This window comes from Schistocerca nitens, chromosome 7, assembly GCF_023898315.1.
Source record: "Schistocerca nitens isolate TAMUIC-IGC-003100 chromosome 7, iqSchNite1.1, whole genome shotgun sequence".
NCBI classification, from domain to species: domain Eukaryota; kingdom Metazoa; phylum Arthropoda; class Insecta; order Orthoptera; family Acrididae; genus Schistocerca; species Schistocerca nitens.
Genome location: NC_064620.1, coordinates 118,085,001 through 118,093,801, shown reverse-complemented (window position 1 = coordinate 118,093,801; position 8,801 = coordinate 118,085,001).

The following is an 8,801-nucleotide window of genomic DNA, read 5'->3' as shown; positions in this document are numbered from 1 at the left end:
GGCTTAATAACTTCACGTTAGCTTATAAAAGTGAGATCCTAAAGTTGTTTAATGCTCTAAATACTTGTGTATAGAACACGCTTTACTGTCAGATGTCATTATTCGTGGTTTTAGTTATTTAATGTGTGGCCATTCTGTTCGGACTACCAGGAGGGTTTTTCCTCACGTTACTGTGTTCTCACGCTCCCGACGCAGAGTTAATTCAATCCGCGCAACTCGAGGAAAACGCGCGCACTGCCCGCTGCCGTTGGCATGAATCACTTGACGGTTAGCAGTCCATTACGCAACCACAGAATGACTACTCATCAGAAACTCTGTTATTTTCTTAAGTGAATACACACTCCTTACAAAAAAATCGTTTGAGACGACACAGCGCAGCGCTGCAATAGTCAGCGTGATCGAACATTTTTTTAAAACTGCTACTTTCTGCACTGTCGACATTTGTTGCCAGTGTATCCTAAGAAAACGAAAGCATTATTCCTATTTATTGCTGTCTTGGGAACACCTGACGTAACAAAAATATTGTGTTAGTTCTATAACTACACCGAAAGGGAAAACAGCAAAATATGGATGTACATGTTGAAATTTTCACATGTTCTGGATGGTCGTTGTTACGCGCGTGACTACAGTGTTCAAAATTAACAGGATACAATTCGAGATATCCTCTTACATTTCGGGAGATCATTGCCTGGAACAGCCGAGAGTAGAGTTATTGTGTGTTAGCACAACAAGAGGAAAAAATCCTACGCGACTCAGGTCCTCCGTAGCAGATGCATGATTCAGCGAAACTTTTCCGGGTATGTGCCGCCATGATGTGATTTTTACCAAGGTTTCTGCCTCGCTGGCAAGCGGCTTTCGTCAGAGTATCACCTGAGCTCTTTCAAAGTCTTTGGGACTGACTTCTGGGGGTGATACAACACGTCACGGGGAACAACTTTCGTTAGATGCAAAATGTTTGCCGACGCTTCTCGTCCTTTAGTATTCGCCGGTCGTAGGACGACGAGATTTCACCGAACTACGAGCTGGGTCTGCAAAACCTTTGTGTCAGCGTACTGCCTATCCCAGTAAACTGACAGCGATTTTCGATACGAAAACTGTAAAAAGAGTGTTTCTAAGCGGAGAAATAGATTTTAGAAGCGAAACGGGAACTTAAATCGTGCTCGACCCGCCACATTTCACACGGAGCAGTTGACTGGATGACAGGCAACACGCACTGCGTCCGGATATCGCAGAGCGCCTCTGCCCTAATGGGTCTCAGGGGCGTAACCAGATTTAACGACGCATAGCGTCGCCGGGAATCTTCAGTGAACTTTCTGTCTCCAACAAAAGTTGTTCCCCATGACGTGATCTATGATCCCTAGATGTTTGTTGTAAAGACTTTGAAACACCCTGTGTACTGATGCCCCTACAATTAATCGTCAAGAACGTTGCAGACTTCGATTTCTCATTAGATGATAGGACTACTGTGGAGTGGTTTCTTTTCATTTATTGGCAGTTTAATCTTATTTTAAATTTCCATTCGCTGTTCGAATGAGGAGTAAACCTGTAGTGCTGCCGCAATAAACGATTGTAGCTGAGGCTTAGCAATTATCGCCACTAAAGGACACCGACCTCCCTCTCCCCTCCCCTCTCCTGCTATCCAATCAAAAATAAAGTTCTCTAATATTCTTGACAACTCGTAGTAGATGAAGAATGAAACAACAGCAAGAGGAAACTGTGGTGCGACCCTCGTAGCAGTAAATACGTCACTAGGCTTACAGTTTCATGCGAGCAACAAGGAAAGAGTTTTGTCGGATACATACTGAAAATAACAGACTTTTTCCTACTCACACATTGCGAGTGTCTGCCATTTCTGTAGAAGAATGATAATTTTTCATAGTTGTAACAATGATATCAGGATCAGGTATGTATACATAGTGTGTAAGTGTAGAAAATTTCATGGCTAATTCATAAAAATACATGGTTCATACAACAGGTCACTTTTACACGTCTTTATGCCTCAATTGAGCCTTCTATTTTCTTTTCATTTCCTTGAAAAAGAGACAGAGAGAGGCTCACAGATGAAAATAATCAGTTAAATTAAAATTTTAACACGACCGTTCGTAAATAAAAGTATAAAATAGATTATATAAAGAAATGAAATGCGAAATACTGACGTTAAAATATTTTATGACGTTAAACGTTAAGTTGATTTCCTCACGGTGTCTGCATACTAAATCTAATTGCCAGAAAATAGTGACGTTAACGATATGAACGGGACGGGGCGTGATAGGAAAACGGAATGGCTGTCATCTGGTTGAATTAGGGCTTATGAACTACGTTATAGATACGTATCTTGGTGGAGATCGTCATGGGTTTATGGTTTGAGTTCAGCATATTTGGAATCACGTTAATAGGAAACTGAAGCAGAGATTTCGTAAGAAGAGTAGTAAGTGAAAGATTATGTTAAGAAGCGCAGATAGTTCACTCAGTGCTTAGGGACTTGCGGCACAAGTGAGTAGAGAAGGCATACAACTCACATTTGGGTATATTAGGTTGTCGCATCTGTACCACTTATGGTTGTGTATTTTGAACCACGAGCGGAATCCCCAGGTTCGTTCATAGCGTTAACAAATTTAAATGGGTACAAACATTTTGAGAATGGCTATTAACATCTCTGTTGTTGTTCCACATGGCCCATGTAGAGAACACAAGATTCTAATGGTTCAAATGGCTCTGAGCACTATGGGACTCAACTTCTGAGGTCATTAGTCCCCTAGAACTTAGAACTACTTAAACCTAACTAACCTAAGGACATCACACACATCCATGCCCGAGGCAGGATTCGAACCTGCGACCGTAGCGGTCACGCGGTTCCAGACTGAAGTGCCTAGAACCGCACGGCCACACCGGCCGGCGACAAGATTCTACTTTTTGTTTTAGAGTGGATGTTGACGCAGAATTACCAGGAGATTTTTCTATATGCATTTGCCGAGTTATCACTCATTTCCTGGGTGGGCCTGTGTGTTATCTTCCTCTCCTATCGCCTGAGGATGGCTCTTTTGGTTTATCCTAGAATTCTATCTGACTCAGAAAGTCAAAATACTTGTGAAAGAGGTTCTCCCTTTCACGTTCGAGCACATCGTCACTTTGTGTTGCTCTGCTAGCGTCTGTCTATTTTACAGGACACTCTGTCCTAAACACTCTCTTTCATTCAAATTCTCGGGATTCACTGTCATCCTGTGCTATTTGTAGTGCAATAAATTTTCAATGTTTTGTGTCTTCATTGTTAAGAGTATGAAAAAATTTGCTTCTTGTCCCGACGAGATTATTCTGGCTGTTGTTGCGACAAGATTATTCCAGGGTGTGTCCAGAAAAGATCAAACGCGTCTTCTAGACCAACCATTTTTTTTCTTTCTGTTTGCCGGAAATTATTAACTGGTTCCTTCGTTCATTTCACTCATTTGTCAGTTCCTTTGTTTCTTGGGTATGCATTTTATCTGTGATGAATCTCTTTCTGTTAACATCTACGATTTGCGTGACGTAAATGGTGTCAGGATGGTATCAATATAGGAATGTTTCAGTTTGTCCCTCTTCTCGTAATGGAATCAAATGGAGAGTCATCTTGGGTTATAAGTCCGAAACGTAAGTATCATCTTTTCTGTAAGCATTGGTTCTCTACACTCTCGTTCCTGAATTTGCAGATTTTCACGCCTTTGCGCTATTCCAGCTGCAGCTTGCACGGAGGCTCCACGGATGTATTACATTGTCAAAGAGAGAGGTTGCGCAGTGTTTAACGGATTGTACTCGAGGAAAAGCGGTTCAGATCACTTTCTGGGCATCAAGATTTAAGTTTTCCATAGCTTCTATAAATCGCTTAAAATAAATACTGGGGTGGTTCCTCTGAAATTGTCACATAAGATTTACTTCTCACTCATTTCCAAATATTAGCTTCTGCTCCATCTCTGATGACCTCATTGTCGACGGTACGTTGAAACGTGGTCTTCCTTCCCTGCCCAGGCAGTCAGGATGCTAAGAACGTTGCACTGCTGCACTGCTATTTCTGCAGAGTCTGCTAGGAGTACCTATGGGTCAGCAAACGCCATTCAATTTCATTCCATCCCAGGTAGCTCTCTCACGGAATATACCGTCTAGTTCTCAGCAGTCTCTGTAGAGAGGGGAGATTGTATCCTGGCCTACCTCATGCTTTCATCACAAAGCCCTGCGAGAGTTTTTATGCTGACTGGTGATGTCATCTTACAACTTTTTTTGGACAAAGTTATATTTACGATGTACTTCGTGAGCGCACATTGGTCAATAGAGTCGTATGTCTTTGATGTTCAAAATGGTTCAAATGGCTCTGAGCACTATGGGACTTAACATCTGTGGTCATCAGTCCCCTAGAACTTAGAACTACTTAAACCTAACTAACCTAAGGACATCACACCCATCCATGCCCGAGGCAGGATTCGAACCTGCGACCGTAGCGGTCACGCGGTTCCAGACTGAAGCGCCTAGAACCGCACGGCCACACCGGCCGGCCTCTTTGATGTTCCACACAGGTGCACTCTTCCTCGTTGATATTCTCCTATTTTTTGACGTAAATGGAGCTCTACTCTGTTCAAAATGGCCTTGGAAAATCTGCAATATTGACATCGGAGATATCGTTCAACAGTTTTAAATATCGACAAAACTGTGTAAAGGCCAGATCGCAGCAAACGTCGTATTACTTGATAGCTTCTCATTCTTCCGAGCATTTTGCGGTATCTCTCTCACACGCTGACCTGTCTTCAGCGGATATCCGTAGGTCGGCTGCTATCAAGACTTAAGTTAATTTCCAGTAACCGAATGATACTTGCAACTTCGTCTTCAGCTGGAGGCTGTGGTTTCGGTTGGGTGCGACTACCCTCAACTGTGTAAGAAGTCTCAAAGGGCTTACCGAAAAGACAGTTGTCACCGCTGCCATTGTCATCCTGCAAACCCTGAAACGAAGGCCAACCGAGGATTGTCTGAAGCTCCCTGGCGTTGATCGGCACCAGTCTTTGGAGTTGCTACCGCTACTCCACATCACCACTAGGCTGTCTGTCTCCGTGTAACATCTCGTTCCCTGCCGTCATATTCGTACATCGCGAATATTTCTTCTCTTTCACTGAAGGAAATGTCTTTATCTAAGATATTAGCATTAGTGGCAGAACAACTGAGAGAAAATTTGGAATACATTTCACATAAATTTTCTCAGCATGTTATAGCCTTAGGTGGAGATTTCAATTTACCAGATATAGACTGGGACACTCATATGTTTAGGACGGATGGTAGGGACAGAGCATCGAGTGACATTATACTGAGTGCACTATCCGAAAATTACCTCGAGCAATTAAACAGAGAACTGACTCGTGGAGATAACATCTTGGACCTACTGATAACAAACATACCCGAACTTTTCGACTCTGTATGTGCAGAACAGGGAATCAGTGATCATAAGGCCGTTGCAGCATCCCTGAATATAGAAGTTAATAGGAATATAAAAAAAGGGAGGAAGGTTTATCTGTTTAGAAAGAGTAATAGAAGGCAGATTTCAGACTACCTAACAGATCAAAACGAAAATTTCTGTTCCGACACTGACAATGTTGAGTGTTTATGGAAAAAGTTCAAGGCAATCGTAAAATGCGTTTTAGACAGGTACGTGCCGAGTAAAACAGTGAGGGACGGGAAAAACCCACCGTCGTACAACAACAAAGTTAGGAAACTACTGCGAAAGCAAAGAGAGCTTCACTCCAAGTTTAAACGCAGCCAAAACCTCTTAGACAAACAGGAGCTAAACGATGTCAAAGTTAGCGTAAGGAGGGCTATGCGTGAAGCGTTGAGTGAATTCGAAAGTAAAATTCTATGTACCGACTTGACAGAAAATCCTAGGAAGTTCTGGTCTTACGTTAAATCAGTAAGTGGCTCGAAACAGCATATCCAGACACTCCGGGATGATGATGGCATTGAAACAGAGGATGACACGCGTAAGGCTGAAATACTAAACACCTTTTTCCAAAGCTGTTTCACAGAGGAAGACCGCACTGCAGTTCCTTCTCTAAATCCTCGCACAAACGAAAAAATGGCTGACATCGAAATAAGTGTCCAAGGAATAGAAAAACAACTGGAATCACTCAACAGAGGAAAGTCCACTGGACCTGACGGGATGCCAATTCGATTCTACACAGAGTACGCGAAAGAACTTGCCCCCCTTCTAACAGCCGTGTACCGCAAGTCTCTAGAGGAACGGAAGGTTCCAAATGATTGGAAAAGAGCACAGGTAGTCCCAGTCTTCAAGAAGGGTCGTCGAGCAGATGCGCAAAACTATAGACCTATATCTCTGACGTCGATCTGTTGTAGAATTTTAGAACATGTCTTTTGCTCGAGTACACGTTTTTGGAAACCCAGAATCTACTATGTAGGAATCAACATGGATTCCGGAAACAGTGATCGTGTGAAACCCAACTCGCTTTATTTGTTCATGAGATCCAGAAAATATTAGATACAGGCTCCCAGGTAAATGCTATTTTTCTTGACTTCCGGAAGGCGTTCGATACAGTTCCGCACTGTCGCCTGATAAACAAAGTAAGAGCCTACGGAATATCAGACCAGCTGTGTGGCTGGATTGAAGAGTTTTTAGCAAACAGAACACAGCATGTTGTTATCAATGGAGAGACGTCTACAGACGTTAAAGTAACCTCTGGCGTGCCACAGGGGAGTGTTATGGGACCATTGCTTTTCACAATATATATAAATGACCTAGTAGATAGTGTCGGAAGTTCCATGCGGCTTTTCACGGATGATGCTGTAGTATACAGAGAAGTTGCAGCATTAGAAAATTGTAGCGAAATGCAGGAAGATCTGCAGCGGATAGGCACTTGGTGCAGGGAGTGGCAACTGACCCTTAACACAGACAAATGTAATGTATTGCGAATACATAGAAAGAAGGGTCCTGTATTGTATGATTATATGATAGCGGAACAAACACTGGTAGCAGTTACTTCTGTAAAATATCTGGGAGTATGCGTGCGGAACGATTTGAAGTGGAATGATCATATAAAATTAATTGTTGGTAAGGCGGGTGCCAGGTTGAGATTCATTGGGAGAGTCCTTAGAAAATGTAGTCCATCAACAAAGGAGATGGCTTACAAAACACTCGTTCAACCTATGCTTGAGTATTGGTCATCAGTGTGGGATCCGTACCAGATCGGGTTGACGGAGGAGATAGAGAAGATCCAAAGAAGAGCGGCGCGTTTCGTCACAGGGTTATTTGGTAACCGTGATAGCGTTACGGAGATGTTTAATAAACTCAAGTGGCAGACTCTGCAAGAGAGGCGCTCTGCATCGCGGTGTAGCTTGCTCGCCAGGTTTCGAGAGGGTGCGTTTCTGGATGAGGTATCGAATATATTGCTTCCCCCTGCTTATACCTCCCGAGGAGATTACGAATGTAAAATTAGAGAGATTCGAGCGCGCACGGATGCTTTCAGACAGTCGTTCTTCCCGCGAACCATACGCGACTGGAACAGAAAAGGGAGGTAATGACAGTGGCACGTAAAGTGCCCTCCACCACACACCGTTGGGTGGCTTGCGGAGTATAAATGTAGATGTAGATGTAGATATCCCTTACATGTTCCTAGCTGTTATATTGCAGTGAATCCTTTTTCTCTGTGATCGTGGCACGTGTATTGGATTTCTGTAAGTCATTTTCTGAGCGCAAGTATCAGATTTGTTTTGAAAGTGAACGGACCAAGTCTGAGCGTGTGCCATTTACCTGTCTGACATTTTAGACCATTCTTTGGCGTTTTCTTGACACTCTCCCAAGTCGGTTTCGAACAAAGTCCGTGTCACTTGCTTGCTTGGTGAACGTCTGAAAGCCATTGACTTCGTTACTAAATGAACTGCCTTACACAACCTCACACGATCATTACGTCATGAAGTTGTTTAGGCTGTGGACCAAGTCTAAGCATGTGTCATTTACCAGTGCGACATTTTGGATCATTCTTTGTCGCTCCTGGGCGCTCTCGCAACACGTTTTGGGCAAAGTTCACGTCAATTCCTTGTTTGGTAAACGTGTGAAAGCTGAAGACTTCATTTCTAAATTTATTGTCTACATAGCCTCACAAGGCCATTGCGTCACAAGTGATTATGTCAAGCTGCTTAGCGGTATATATGAGGTGATTAAGTGATTAAATCCGTTATACACCACAAGGTGAAATCAGTGGAGACAACGAGAACAACTCAGCAGCTATATAAATAGTCAGAGATTCTAACGCGGAGAACAGGAGAGTGAAGTACAGCACCTTCCCTGAACACTGCAATATTGCTGGATTTCTTTGGCTACTCAGAGAAACTTGTAAACTACTCTTCTAATCCCAGCCTCTTCCTCTACCTCAATGGTGTTTATTTTTGTGCTTTGGGTCTGATACGGTTGTTTAATCATTTTTTTAATCCTTCCAGTCCAGTTCAATCTTCTCCATAGTTTTGAAGAGTGTGGTGTCACCGCCAGACACCACACTTGCTAGGTGGTAGCCTTTAAATCGGCCGCGGTCCGTTAGTATACGTCGGACCCGCGTGTCACCACTATCAGTGATTGCAGACCGAGCGCCGCCACACGGCAGGTCTAGAGAGACTTCTTAGCACTCGCCCCAGTTGTACAGCCGACTTTGCTAGCGTTGGTTCACTGCCTATTTACGTTCTCATTTGCCGAGACGATAGTTTAGCATAGCCTTCAGCTACGTCATTTGCCACGACCTAGCAAGGCGCCGTTATCAGTTACTATTGATATTGTGAATCATGTACCG